The sequence below is a fragment of the Notamacropus eugenii genome, chromosome 1 (assembly GCF_028372415.1).
Source record: "Notamacropus eugenii isolate mMacEug1 chromosome 1, mMacEug1.pri_v2, whole genome shotgun sequence".
Taxonomy (NCBI): domain Eukaryota; kingdom Metazoa; phylum Chordata; class Mammalia; order Diprotodontia; family Macropodidae; genus Notamacropus; species Notamacropus eugenii.
Genome location: NC_092872.1, coordinates 466,142,427 through 466,156,845, shown reverse-complemented (window position 1 = coordinate 466,156,845; position 14,419 = coordinate 466,142,427). Strand labels below are relative to the sequence as shown.

General features: G+C 40.7%; 1 long non-coding RNA gene across 5 annotated transcripts in view; it reads right to left on the bottom strand.

Moving 5' to 3' along the window:
• The window catches only part of LOC140519312 (uncharacterized), a 170,966-nt gene extending 162,209 nt beyond the window's left edge, over positions 1-8,757 (bottom strand). For 3 of the 5 annotated variants that reach the window (XR_011972167.1, XR_011972170.1, XR_011972171.1), the window contains exon 1: positions 8,599-8,756. This is a non-coding gene — a long non-coding RNA (uncharacterized lncRNA). Of the gene's footprint in view, positions 1-8,598 lie in introns of all 5 variants that reach the window. The other 2 variants (XR_011972169.1, XR_011972168.1) reach the window with 1 other exon arrangement.
• Positions 8,758-14,419: the final 5,662 nt, after the last annotated feature.

The window sequence follows — 14,419 nt, the reverse complement described above, 5'->3', positions numbered from 1 at the left end:
CCATGACACACAGAACACTTCGTGTCATTGGGGCCATCAGTATTAAGAAGAATATACATACAAGTGACCTCCATCACCATCCTCCTAATAATGTAAACTCTTTGAGATCACAGGGCATACTTCAAAACTCTCCTTTCATCTCCCTAGCACTCAAGTATGGTATCTTATGTAGAAAAAGCACTCAATAAACCTTTGGTGATCATTATGATAATACTTGAAATGCTTCCTGTCAAGTAATCTACCACATCTCCCCTGTTCCTCAAGACCATAACCTGGGGAACCATTTTGTTCTACTATATGATGGATCACGTCATTCATTCTAATTAGAACCGAGGAATATTTTTTTCTTTTCTATACTTAAGATTCTCCTCTTACTTTGGCTAGCAAATGCTGAAGCTCTAATCCCTGTAATTCCGGTTTATGCCTAAGTGAATATACCATTCCCCTACTACCTCTCCACACCCTCTCCTGCTATCCAGTTCAGCCCTGTTCCCATCTTCTCTACCCTCCCTTTCCACTGTACCCTCTGAAACCCACCTCCATTATTAACCAAAATCTCTTTCTCCTATATATCTTCTTCCTTTCATCTTCTGGGACATGGAGAATTTGGACCTTCTCTTGTAGACACCACATCCCTTGGCACCCTTTCAAAGGTTTGACGACTGCTCCTCTTTTCACTCCTCCTAAGCCAGGAGGAGGTGTTGGCATACTCCATGCTTCCCTACAGCCACTTTGACCTTTCATCATGCCAACCATATCAGTCTACTCTGTCACATCTACATCCTATCTTCTGTGGATTTCCAATAAACCTAGCTCAAAACCATCTCAATCCCAAACCTCATCTCTTTCAAACACCCTGGCCTCCTATGTTTATGGGATTAGGGAGTTCTGGTCTAGTCTTGGGAGTTCTGGTCTAGTGTACCTCAACCATGGGCAGCAATGGTGATATTTTAGACAATCCAAAAGCCCTTTCTCCTCTCAACTGAATTTGCCTCATGCACAAGAAGTCCTGCATACAACTCTGGTGACCAGCACAATAAAGACCGTGCCATGCGAGGTTCAATGGAAGACCCTGGAGGTGTTTAGCCCAGAGAAGACTTTTCTATCAGGGTAACTTAGGAAATCTCTTCAAGAATTCATGCACTGTCATGTAGAAGAAGTTTAGGCTTGTTCTACCTAGTCTCAGAGGTCAGAACAAGGACAAGTGTAAGAAGCACAGAGAGGCAGATTTTGATAACCCATGGAAGAAAAATTTACTGACAGCTGAAACTTTCTAAAAATGGAAAGAGGTAGTGAACTCCACATCACTGGAAGTCTTCACGCAGAGAGGGTGGATGGCAGATTGTAAGGATGCTGCAGAAGGAATTCTTGACTACTCAACAAGCATTTATTAAGCTCCTACTATGTACCAGGAACCATGCTAAGTGCTGGAAATGCAAAAAGTGCTCAAGTACGGGTTAGAACAGATAGTGTCTGAGGCTCCTTTCGACTCTGAAATTGTGTGATTCGCTTAAAATATCAGCAAAGGCATAGCCTGAGATTCATTTTCAACAAAAGTGCAGGACCCCACAATCAGAATCCTCTGTTTCTCCCCTGAGTCAAAGAATGGGTCTAGTGAACTTCCCAGCCTCTGTCTGCACGATGGCCCAAGCCACCCTCCCTTCTCCCTCCTCCTCCATATGCTGTAATTATCTGATAACAGAGACCCGGCCCCAAGGGCTTCAAACACACAGCACACTTCCCGAAGATGAAAAGCTTATTTGTTAATAACCACATAGCAATAACAAAAATTTTGGTTGCATTGTAAGGCAGGGTGGCTTCCTCATTCACCAATAATGACAGACAATTTTAAAAAATAAACAACACATATAATTTGAGGAAAGGAAACAAATAGTAGTTTTGGCTTTTCCTTGGGAAAATATTTTTACTATTTTCTTTAAGACGTCCCCACTGGGGCCCTTGCCACCTCCTCCCCCTCCCAGGGACTCCCCTGCTGAGACAGATACTCAGCAGGCGGTACCAGCAGCACAGTACGGAGGCAAGGCCTTGCTCTGAGCTTTCCAAAGGGCCCTAGTCTTCCCTGGGGGAAGCTTCATTTGCTTTTCCAAGACAGCCTGGGGTATGAAGAGGAAAAATTTTAACTTTCTTCCTCTTTCTTGCCTTCCTGCCTACTACCAAGCCCCCTTGATCCACATTAATGTTACTATTTTCTTTAAGATGTCCCCACTAAGGCCCTTGCCACTTCCTTCCCCTCCCATGGTCCCCTAGAACACTGATCAAAGCAGTGACCCACTGGTCCAGAAGCACACAACCCATGTCCTTACAAAGCAGACTCAAGATGCAAACAGACGTACATTTTTGCATATAGCCAATGTAGGAATTGATTCTGCTTGACCATGCACATTTGCTACAAGACAGCAGGAGAGAAAATTAAATGCTTATTCGTTGAAAATATTAAAAATAGAATAAAGTTTTAAGTACAACAATGTCAATAAAATAATCCCAACTTTTTCAAAAAGATAAGATATGGCTTATTTCTTCATTTTACCTAAAAGTTTTATTTCAATGATTTTTAAATAATAAGATTCTCTAATGAAAAATCATGCCAGCAAGTATTTATTAAGCATTTACTAGGTATTAGATGCTACAATTCTATTTGGGGGAAAAATCATTTCCCTGCAGTAATTTTAAAAGAATACCATTTAAAGGGATAAGCTTAATTTAAAAGGATAAATTTCTTTAAGGATTTGTGTATTTGTCAGTGAGACCCAGATTCTCCCAATCATGAAACTCCCAAGCAATCGCCCAGCACTGAAGCCTCTGCTTTGGCACTGGCCAGAGGCCAGCGGGAAGGATGGGGTAAGCTTCTAGATAGTCTGGTGCACTTGGCTGGAGTGCTGGCCAGATGGCCATTGTGATGGTGAGGTGAAGAATGAAAAGCCATCCTTCCTGGTGAGTCTGATTAGCACATTAGATGAAGAGTAGACAGAGTTCTTTTATAAATATCTGCTCTTTGGTTATTTTCCATGCAGAATGGGACTGAGTTACATAAGAGCAAAATAAGGAGCAGCTGGTTCAATTATCATGTAAGGGGTGCCCTCATAGGTACCATTATCAGTTACAAAGCCCCAGTTCCACTATTCCTTTCAGTCTCTGCTTTAATTCCATCACTTGTAGAATCTACAGTAATACTTCTCTGCCTCTAAACATAAGAGAAGTCCAGGCAGAGGAATAAACATAACAAATACAAAATGTTAAAGTTAAAAAGATTTCATCCCCATTTTGCAGCTAAGGAAACTAAGGCTGAGCTCCTCTCATTAATGTAAAATCGGATTCAATTCTGATCTGACCAAAGTCATACAGCTAGTAAGTGGTAGGAAAAGACTTAATTTCAAGATTCCTGACTACAAGTAATATGTTCCTTTTTTTTTTTACTTTACTATATCATAGAAACTAAGACTCAGTAGTAATATAACTTGGAAAAGGTCACACAGTAAGTTACTGGAAGGGCCAGGTGTAAAACCAAAGTTTTATGACCCCCAAGATTTTTAAGTCAGATTGACACAGAAGAAGAATCGAGGGGAAGCAGAGGGAAGAGAAGGGGAAAGAGAAAAGGAAAAGAATGCTACATAAATACCTACCACATTCATTTTCTCACCCACCCTTGTGACCAGTGACACCCATGTAAGAGACAATGTCTCAGGGTTAAGGTATAGAGCAAACCGTCCAGATTAAAAAAAAAAAAATCAGACTTATGACCTTGACCTCATTAGCACCAAATTCCTCAGAACCAAACCAGCTGGTTCCCAGACTCAGAGATGGTTATAACAGAAGGATGAATTTAATTATTTCTAAGTGTCAACATTCATGAAATAGAGCTGATTCTTAAGGAATAATCTTTACATGAGGTTATTATAAAAAGAACAAATCTTACTTTTGATTAACTCTTTTTTTCTTAGGATATTCTCATGGAACATACCTACCAACTCTCAACTCAGAATCTCCTTGGATGAGGGCCCCAACAACACATGAACCCATGCGCTTTTTCCCTATATGTAAGGCAAGATAGATAGCAGGAGTAGCCCAGATCCAGTCAGCTGTCTCACCTGGCCATTTGGAGAGCCAACTCCGGGGAGAAAAGCCTCTTGGGAAGGTATAATAGGGCCTGAGTTTCAGAAGGACCAGCTGTCCTTAAATTAGACCCCTGGGTTTCCCAGAGAAGAAAATGCCATCACTAACTCATTTTTAGCTTTAGAATAATAATAAGGAGCGTCTGGGGTTGACAAGATACACTCTCAGAATTTTACTGAATAGAATTTGAATTACATGGTCCCCAGAGATCAGAGAGAGGTGTTAGGCTGAAATCACCAGGAGAGGCAGGTGAAAACATTTCACATGTAAACTGAAATCACTTTTCACCCAAGAGGTTGTGTGGGCTTCACTGAATAAATTAGGAGGAAATAGAAACATTCATGGAAAACAGGTGAACATGGCTCGTGAGCTGTTCTGCCTGGAGTTTGGGATTTCATGCCCATATGTTATAATGTAACATGTTGGTCAGCCTACTAAATGACTCAGCTCTGAAGCTGGTTTGTAGGATCAGAGTAGGAGAGGTCATCTGAACTTTCCAGTCACCTCCAAGAAGGGCAAAGGAGGAAATGAACTCAAGATGCAGAATGAGACACAATTGTTTTAGAAATGTGAAAATATTTCCCCTAACTATGCTCTGGAATATTTGGGGAAAGTAAGAGTGAGGGTGAGGAACAGACAGATGAGTTCATTGGCATAGGAAACTTCCAGAAAGGAAATTCCCTCTACCTGTGCACACCACAACCTCCTAGGCAACTTACAATCTTAAAGAGTTACCCAGGACAGGGAGTATCTTGGTATAGTGAGATAAGCTGAACTTGGAGTTGGAAGGACTGGGTTTTTCTTTTCTTTCTTCTTTTCTTTTTTTTCCTTTCCTTTCTTTTCTTTTCTTTTCTTTTTTTTTTTTTTTTTTTTGGAGGGTGGGGGGAAGCAATCAGGCTTAAGTAACTTGCCCAGGGTCACAGCTATTAAGTGTCTGAGGCTAGATTTGAACTCAGGTCCTCCTGACTCCAAACCCTGACTCAGTTTTAATCCTGGTTCTGACACACATGATCTGCCCAAGCTTGGGCAAGTAGCCCTTTGCCTCTCTCAGAACTTCAATTTTCTCATTTGTAAAATAGTTATTTTATCTATAATACCTTATCTACCTAATGATCTGCTCTGAAGAAAGTGCTTTTAAAACCATAAGCACAGAAGGATGAGTTATTAGTTCACACCCTACCTTTGGCCCAGATCCCCATTTTATAGAGAAGAAAATAGAGGCTTAATGCATATATTATTACATTCATTTTATAGAAGAGAAAACCAAGAGTGCATGAGTAAAGATTTGGTATATTTCAAATCCAGGGTTTCCCCCATTACGCCATATTGCTTTAGGGAAGCTAGCTTCCAGGTTCTGGGAACTATTGAGTCCTGTTTCATATTTCACTGGGATGCCCAGGATGACTGGGCTCCATTGGTGAATCACTAGATGACACACAGGAGCATAGTGAAAGAATCTCCTACCTGCTGAATTCTAGTCTTTCTAGACCCCAACTATCTCTACTAGGGTGCCTGGAAAGATTAAAGGCTCTTAATGCCAATGCTAAACGCAGGCCACCCTGGGCCTTGCCCTCTGCCATTCTTTCTCCAGCTAATTGCTCCATTGTTGTCTGGATCTCTGTCTCCTTCTTTTGCATTCTGGTACAACCTATTCTGACTGCTAAGTGTTTACCTTTGCCAAGCCTGGCTGCCTTCTCCCTGAAAAATAAGAAAGCAGACTGAGGCACCACAAAGACTACTGGGTCTATGAAAGGAATTTCTTGTCTCCTCTCATACATTACTTTTTGTAGCTCATGCCCACTCTGCCATGCACCTATGACAACAAGGTCAACACTTGCTCTGGCTTAACTTTTTTGGGGGGGGAAGGGGAGAAGGGTGAGAAGGGAACCAGTCCTTTGATGTCATCAATATAAGGAACTTCCAATGAGGAAATTCCCTCTACTGATACAAATCCACACTGGCTGGGCAACTTCAAGTCTTACAAAGAACTTCCTGGGGTAGTAAGAATCTGAGTGACTTGCCCACGATCACAAAGCCAATGTATATCAGAGATAAAACTTGAATTCAAATCTTTCTTACTCCAAAGCTTGTTTTCTATCTATTGCTCCAGTCTGCCTCTCATTCTTATTATTAATAGTAATAACCCATATATAATATATATATATATTTATATAAACAATGGGAGAAAAAGATGAGAGAGATGATATATAGTGAGATATATACACATAAACACACACACACACACATATATATATATATATATATATATTTATATATATGACAGAGGGAGAGAGAGAGAGAGAGAGAGAGAGAGAGAGAGAGAGAGAGAGAGAGAGAGAGAGAGAGAGAGAGAGATGGCAGCTAGTTGGTGCTAGACCTGGAGTCCAGAAGACTTGAATTCAAATCCAGCCTCAGTCACCTACTAGCTGTATGACCCTGGGGAAGTCACTTAATTCTGTTTGCCTCAGTTCCTCACCTGTAAAATGAGCTAGAGAAGGAAATAACAAACCACTCTAGCATCTTTGCCTCTGAAAACCTCAGATGCCATCACAAAGAGCTGGATGCAACTGAACTACAATAAATGTTTATTGAATTTTTAGATTGACCAATATAAGCTAATTGGCTGAGAAATGGAATGAAATTCTGCCCCAAGTGCCTAGGAAAAAAACTGACCCTGAATGAGCAACAACTAGGACAAAGGAAACAAAAATGAAAGGAGAACCGGTGCTCCAGTGTAGTACAGCCTAAAAATGGGGGGAAAGCACCTGTTAACCATAGAGGTTTCCATTCCCAAAGATTTGCACTTATGTCAGTGGGCAACTATGGAGACCCAGTGGTCAAAGGATAGGTATGTATTGAAAAAAGGGCAGATTGCAGGTGAAAGAAAGGATAAGGTGGCACCTGTGGATGCTTCTAGGTGGTGATTAATAATACAGAGATGGCTGCAAGAACCAACAGAACCTAGCTAAGCTGGGCCTCTCCTTTGATCAGCCAAACGTCGAACAATTGAATCAAAGGGCATCAAGTTCATAAACAGGCTCATATGATGTAAGGTTAGAAATGTTAAAAACCATTCAAGTTACGGTGTCTTCAAGCAGTAGACCTGGTGTGTGATGTCACTCACAGCATTTTATGAGGGGAAGGAGAAGAAGTTATCTATACTCAGTATCTCTACTTTCCTCTCCTACTTTTTCCACAATCCCTTTCAATCCAGCTTCTTTCCCCAGCCTTCTATTGAAACTATTCTCTTAACAGTCACCGATGGCATCCTAATTTACAGGCCCAGTGATTTTTTTCTTCAGGATTCCTCTTCCTTAACCTTTCCAAAGTACATGATACCACGTAAAATGCCTTTTTTTTTTTTTGGAAAGAAGAGACACTTGAGGCAGCATGATCTACTGGCTAGAGCACCAGACTCAGGAAGTTCCGAGTTCACATCTCACTTGAGATACTAATTAGCTATGTCTGTGATGTAAGTCACTAAACCTCACTGAATATCAGTTTCCTCATCTGTAAAATATCAGCTTCACAGGGCTATTGTGAAGATCAAATGAGAAAATCTAGGTAAACTGCTTTGTGAACTTTAAAGTGCTATTGAAATGTTAGCTATTATTATTTAGGTTTCAGAAGTACATTGCATGGAAGAAATGGTGCTCAGATCTGTTTTCTACCTACCGGCCCGTAAGCTCCTTAAAGGCAAGAATGGCTTGTCTCATTCACCTGTAGCTTCTCCTAGCACTCAGCAGAAGACCCTCCATGCAGTAGGGATCTAATCAAAGTTAGTTAGGCATTTTTGAATGAACAGTCCCATTCAAAGACCTGAGAGTCTTGTTGAATGGCAGCCTGAACCACTGGTTAATTTGTTCCTCGTATGTGCTCCAAAACTTCCACTACTCTTTGAGTAAGATTACCACACCAGCTTTGTTCCCCCAGGCTCATTTCAGACTGACTTTTCTGTCTTCATCATCGTCCATCGTCCCTTGCCTTCTTATACTACTGAAAGTAGTCCTTTCCTCAGAGGTGCCATGTTTGGTTTCTCTAGCTGTCTAGGAGCTAGGATTCTCCAATCCCACTAAAGCTCAGTAACCCAAATGGCACACACCAGGAACCTCTATTTGCTTTTATTCACACTGTCTCAGCCCACCATTCTCATCCACCAAAGAATTCAGTGGCTTCCCCTTCCAGCTAAACACTCAAATCTCCCGAGTTGCCCCCATCAAAGTAAAGCCTGTAGTAACAATAGAAAACCTTTTCCCCCACCTAGCATGAGAGTAGGGAGTAACCACCAATCCCTAGGTGCTCTCCTCAGCATGAATCAGCACTTGACATGCACACCAAGTACAGGCTCCCTGCTTTCATACCCTTCCCCCATACTTGATGCTGATACCCTGATAAGAATCCTATAATAATCCATCTAGCTTTACCATTCTGAGGCATCATTCTATCCAAGACCCCATAAAGCCTTACCTATATCCTTCCTCCCTGATAGCCCCCTTCTTATTATGAATATTTCTCCTCAATCAAGCTTGCTTGTTTCATTTTCTCTCTGCTAGATCCTTTCTTGCTCTGTGTTCTGTCTTATGGGACTCTACCACCTAACCACTCCAATTTTCTCCTGAAAAGCAGCAGCCTGGAACTAAAGGTCTTGGCAGTCACTCTTACTTCTTTTTTTTTTTATATGTCAGAATTCTGCTTTACTAATTGTTCTATTGTGTTTGGTTAGCATGAATCCTTTTATTTTTATTTATTTATTTTTAGTTTACAACATTCAGTTCCATAAGCTTTTGAGTTTTTAATTTTCTCCCCCTTTCTCCCCTCCCTCCTCACCAAAAAGGTATGCAGTCTGATATAGGCTTTACATATACATTTATATTAAACATATTTTCACATTAGTCATGATGTAAAGAAGAATTAAAACCAATAGAATGAGCCTCTAGGAAGAAAAAACAAAACAAAAGAGAGAGCAAAAAGCATGCTTTCATCTGCATTCAAACTCCAAAGTTCTTTCTCTGAATGTGGATGGCATTTTCCATCATGTCTGTCAATGTCAGCCGTTGCATAATGTGGCTGTGCCACCCTTACTTCTAAAGCCAAGTCCTAGGGAATGTAGAATGTGAGGGCTTGACCAGGAATCCCCTTAGTAAGATCTCCCCTTTCTCTCCACACCAGGGCTATGATGAGAGGATTGCTCCAAATCACAAACCCCCAGGTTCTTGCCCATGGCAACTTAAGCATGTAAAAGAGACTTCCACCTCTCTCTGTACTATACCTTGAGACACCAAACTTCACGTCAACTACATTAAAGCAAGTCCTTACCTGGAATGTTCCCTCCTTTGCCTGCCAAAACCTTTCTATCTTTCAAAGTTCAAAATTCATCAGGAAAAAAAACCTAGGTAGAAACATGATATTTGTCTTGAAGGGCTGTTTTGGGGGGAAATGGGTGAGAGAAGTTTAGGCTGGTAGTGCTTGAATCCTGAGAGTAGAATTAGGAGCACTGGATGAAAGTTGCAGAGAGGCAAATGTTAGCTTGAAGTAAGGAAAAACTCCCTGACAAGTGGAGCCAGCCAAAAGTGAAATGGACTGCCTCAGGAAGTAGTGAGCTCCATGTCACTGGAGGTCTCCAAGCAGAGACTGGATAATCCTTTGTCCAGTATGATATAGAGGGGGTTCTTGTTTGGATATCAGTTGGACTCAATGGCCTATAAGGCTTCCTTCCAATTCTAGAGTTCTGTGAAGTTTCACTTTCTATTCCGGCTTCTCCATCTAGTTTGTCCTACAGTGATCTCCCTTTTCTGAACTATAATACTTAGGTAGAGGATCTAAGTTCAAATCTGGTCTCCAATTCATATTACCTATGTGACTTCAGACATGCTATTTGCTATCTTTGGGTCTCAGTTTTCTCATCAGCCAAAATAAGCAGGTTGGTTTTTGGAGAATAATTTGGAACTATGCCCAAAAAGTTATAAAATAGTGTATACCCTTTGACCCAGCAATATCACTACTTGGTCTGTGTTCCAAAGAGATCAAAGAAAGAGGAAGAAACTGGACAAAAATATTTGTAATGCCCTTTTCCTGGTAACAAATTAGAAACTGCATATCAATTGAACAATGACCAAACAAGTTATGGTACATGACCATGATAAATACTATAGTGCTGCTGTGGGAAATAATGAAGGAGATGATTTCAGAAAAATGTGGAAAGACTGACATGAACTGATGCAAAGTGAAGTGAGCAGAACTAGGAAAACATTGTACATAATAAAGGCAAATTGTGTAATGATGATCAGTTGGGAAAGATTTAGCTACTCTGATCAATATAAGTGATCCACAACAATTCCAAAGGACCCGTGATGAAAAATACTATCCAGTTCCAGAGACAGAACTCTTGAGTACACATTGAAACATATTGTCTTTCACTTTCTTTATTTTTCTTGCTTTTTTCTTTCACAACATGGCTAATGTGGAAATATGTTTTGTATGACTTCATATATGTAATAGGTATTCTATTTCTTGCCTTCTCAATTGGGGTGGATGGGTGGGAAGGAAGGAGAGAACTCAGAACTGAAAGTGAAACCTTTTTTCAAATGAGGTTGGGATAAAGTATCTCTAAGGTACCTTCCAAGATACAACAAAAGGAACACTGGATTTATAATCCAAGGACCCAGGTTCAAATTTGATCTTTACCATTTACTACTGCATGACTTTGAGCAAGTCATTAAATGTCTTATGATCAGAGGATCGTAGATGTAGAGCAGAAAGGGACCTTAGAAGCTATCTTGTCCAAGTCTCTCATTTTACAGATGAGGAAACTGGGACCCAGAGAGGTGCTTCCTAGAGGAGAATCTGAATTTCCTTATTTTTAAAATGGACAGGTGAATGACATCAAAGATGTCAGCTTCCAATCTATCATTCTATAATCTACAACTTACTTGTGATTATTTTAGGGACTAACTATTATTTACCCATTGTAATTTTAAGTAGCATGGCATGGTGGAAGGACTATCAACTTTGGAGTCAAAGAATCTAGGTTTGAATCTTGGATATGCCATTTACTATCTGTGTGATCTTGGGTAAGTCTTCTCTGGGTCTGTTTCCTCATCTATACACTGAGGAAGCTAATCATTTAGCAAGTATTTATTAAGCAGAAACTATGGTCCAAGCACTGTGCTAATCATTAGGGATACAAAGGTGGGTAAAAAGCTCCTGATCTCATGGAATGTACATTGCAATGGATGAGACAATATGTAAATAATTAGATAAATACCAGATATATAAAGCAGATGAAAATATGTAAGAGGAGGCACTAGCAGGAGGAGGGATTTAAAACATCTGAAGAAGATAAGATTTGAGATGAGTCTTGAAGGAAGTCAAGAGGTGGAGGTGAGGAGACAGTGCAATCCAGGCATGGGCAACAGCCATGCACAGAAGCAAAAGATGGATTGTCAAGTTGAAGGAGTTTCAAGTAATCCAATTTAGCAGCAAAACTGAGCACATTTGGAAAGAAGGTGTAAGAAGGCTAGAAAGGTAGGAAAGGGTCAAGCCATAAAGAGCTTCACATGTAAAGCAGAGGCCACTACATTGGATCCTGGGAGGAACAGGGAGTCATTGGAGCCCACTGAGCAGAAGTGGTGCCATGGTCAATCCTATGCTAGAAAAATCACCTTGGCAGCTGAGTGGAGGATAAATAGAAATGGAGAGACTTGAGGCAAGGAGACCAGTTAGAAAACTATTGCAATTGTCAAGAAGATAGATTATGAGAGTTTGAAATAGAGTTGTAGCTTTATAAGTAGACAGGTTATATACAGAAGATTTTGTAAAGGTAGAAACAGCTAGATTTGTTAATGGATTAGATACGTGAATTGAGTGCAAGTGAGGAACCAAGGATAACACTGAGGTTTTTAGGTGGGGTGATTGGGAGGATAGTGATGCCACTGAGAGTATCAGGAAAATTCTGTTCTGGACAGGTAAAATTCAAGATGCTTACAGAACACCCAATTCATGGTGTCCAAGAGGCATTTGATAACCATAGCCCTACAGAGAGAGGAGGACTGGATGTGAGAATCATCTGCATAGAAATGATAATTGAAGCTATGGGAAGGAGTTGATGAGATCATTAAGTGAAGCTATATAGAACAGAGGTTCTTAACCTGGGTTCTAGGAACTTTTCCTTAAAAATATTTTGATAGCTATATTTCAATATACAGCAGTTGACTTTCTTTGTAATCCTATGTATTTTAATACACTTAAAAGCATGGTTCTGAAGGGTCCACAGGCTTCACCAGACTTCCAGAGTGGACCAGGACATAAAAAATGTTAAGAATCTATGGTATAGATTGAAAAGAGAAGGGGATCCTGGACAATCTCGGGGGGTAATCATAGACAGTGGGTGTGATGTAAATGAAAAACCAGTAAAGACTGAAAAGGAACAGTCATACAGATCAGTGAGAATCAGCAAAGAGCAACGTCACAAAAATCTAAAGAAGAAAGCTGACCTTTAAGGACCTTTCCAGCTTTATGTCTGTGATCCTAAATTCCTTGACAATGAAAACTACATCTCTTCCTTCCTTTGTATTCCCCTTATCACCTTGCACACTCCTAGGTACATGAAGCAGTCTATTGATTGCCAGCATTCTTCCAGGGAATAGCTTATGTTGTTACATGATAATATGAAATGATAATCTGAATAGCTCACAAGAAAGTGAGTACTGGGGGACCTGTGTAATCCTGTTAGTTTGAGCTGTGTAGACATGGTTGAAGTCAGCTCTATATTCACAGGCAGGCATGATTTGAAGGCATTTTCCCCAGGGCCTTACTGGCTTCCAATTTCAGGCTGCAGATAGAGCTACATTTGTACAGTGGAGTGTTCCCTCTCTCCCCTCTTTGGGAGGGGAGCACTGGTCCCTGAGCTGCTTGGAGATTGTATTCACCAATTGACCTGAGAATAAAACCAGCTGTGTACCTCCTTGTTTCCTGTTAGTCCTATTACAATACCCCATTAACTGTGAGAAGACACTTCAGCACCAAGGACGACAGCATTGATGACATTGCAGTTTGGAGATGACTTCTGGGGAGTGGATATTGATGGGAAAGAAAAAGCCAAGAAGAGAGCAGAGGTGCCCTGCAGCAAGGAGCCCTTGCAGATCTCAGATTGTAGCAAGAGAAAAACCTTAAATAAGGAAAAAGTTATCAGTGTACCTTTCTTATGTCCCCCACTAATTCTCCCAGTTGTAGGTCCTGCCTCTTCCCTACCTGCCAACCTTGGTCCACTGGAAGACAATGATGATGAGGAGGAGGAGCAGGACGAGGAGGAGGAGGAGGAAGATGATGATGATGATGCATACTCCTCTAGTGCTCCAATATTTTTTAAAAATTATAATGATATCTCTTCTTTTTAAATCATCTTCATTTCTTAATATTTCCTTCCTTCATAACATACTCAGTGAGCCAAACCTAATAACAGGGAATTGAACAGATAGAGGAGGGGAAAATCCACAAAATCATAGAGCATACTGACCATGTCTGACAGGATTTGTAACATCCCTTTAGTCCTGGGGAGTCACAGAATTAATTGTGTTGATGGTTTTGTACTATAAATGTTTCATTTGTGTCTATGATATAATTTGTGATATAATGAGTGATATAAAAAATCATGTCACATATATAACAACACAACATGACATGATATAACGGCACAGCATGATACGACAAGATATGATATGATATGATATGTGGGGGTGAGTATCGAGGGATATTTCATTTGTGTGCAACTACACAGAAGATGTAGAATCCCCTCAGCAGTTCCTGGAAATGCCAGTTCCCAAGGGACTTCACTCTAAACTGACTTTAATAACATCACCCCTTGCCCTGTCACCAGGTAATATAAGGAGCAGCTAGATGTTGCAAAGGGTAGAGCACTGGGCCTGAAGTCAGAAAGATCTAAGTTCACTGCCTGTGTAACCCTGGGCAAGTCACTTCATCCCTATTTACCCCAGTTTCTCTTCTGGGTGGAGACATACTGGAGATGGAAATCGCAAACCACTAGATTATCTTGGCCAAGAAAATCTCATGGACATCTCCATGGGGTCAAGCAATAGCAACAAAAACATTTACATAGAGGTTGAAGATTTCCAAAGTACTTCAAAGTTATTATTTCATTTTACCCTCACAACAACCCCAGGAGGTGGGTGCTATCATTATCCCCATTTGCTAGATGAGGAAACTGAGGCAGACAGAGCTTAAGTGTCTACCTCTGGCAGGTTTCCCACCCCTGACTCTAGCTCATGGTCAC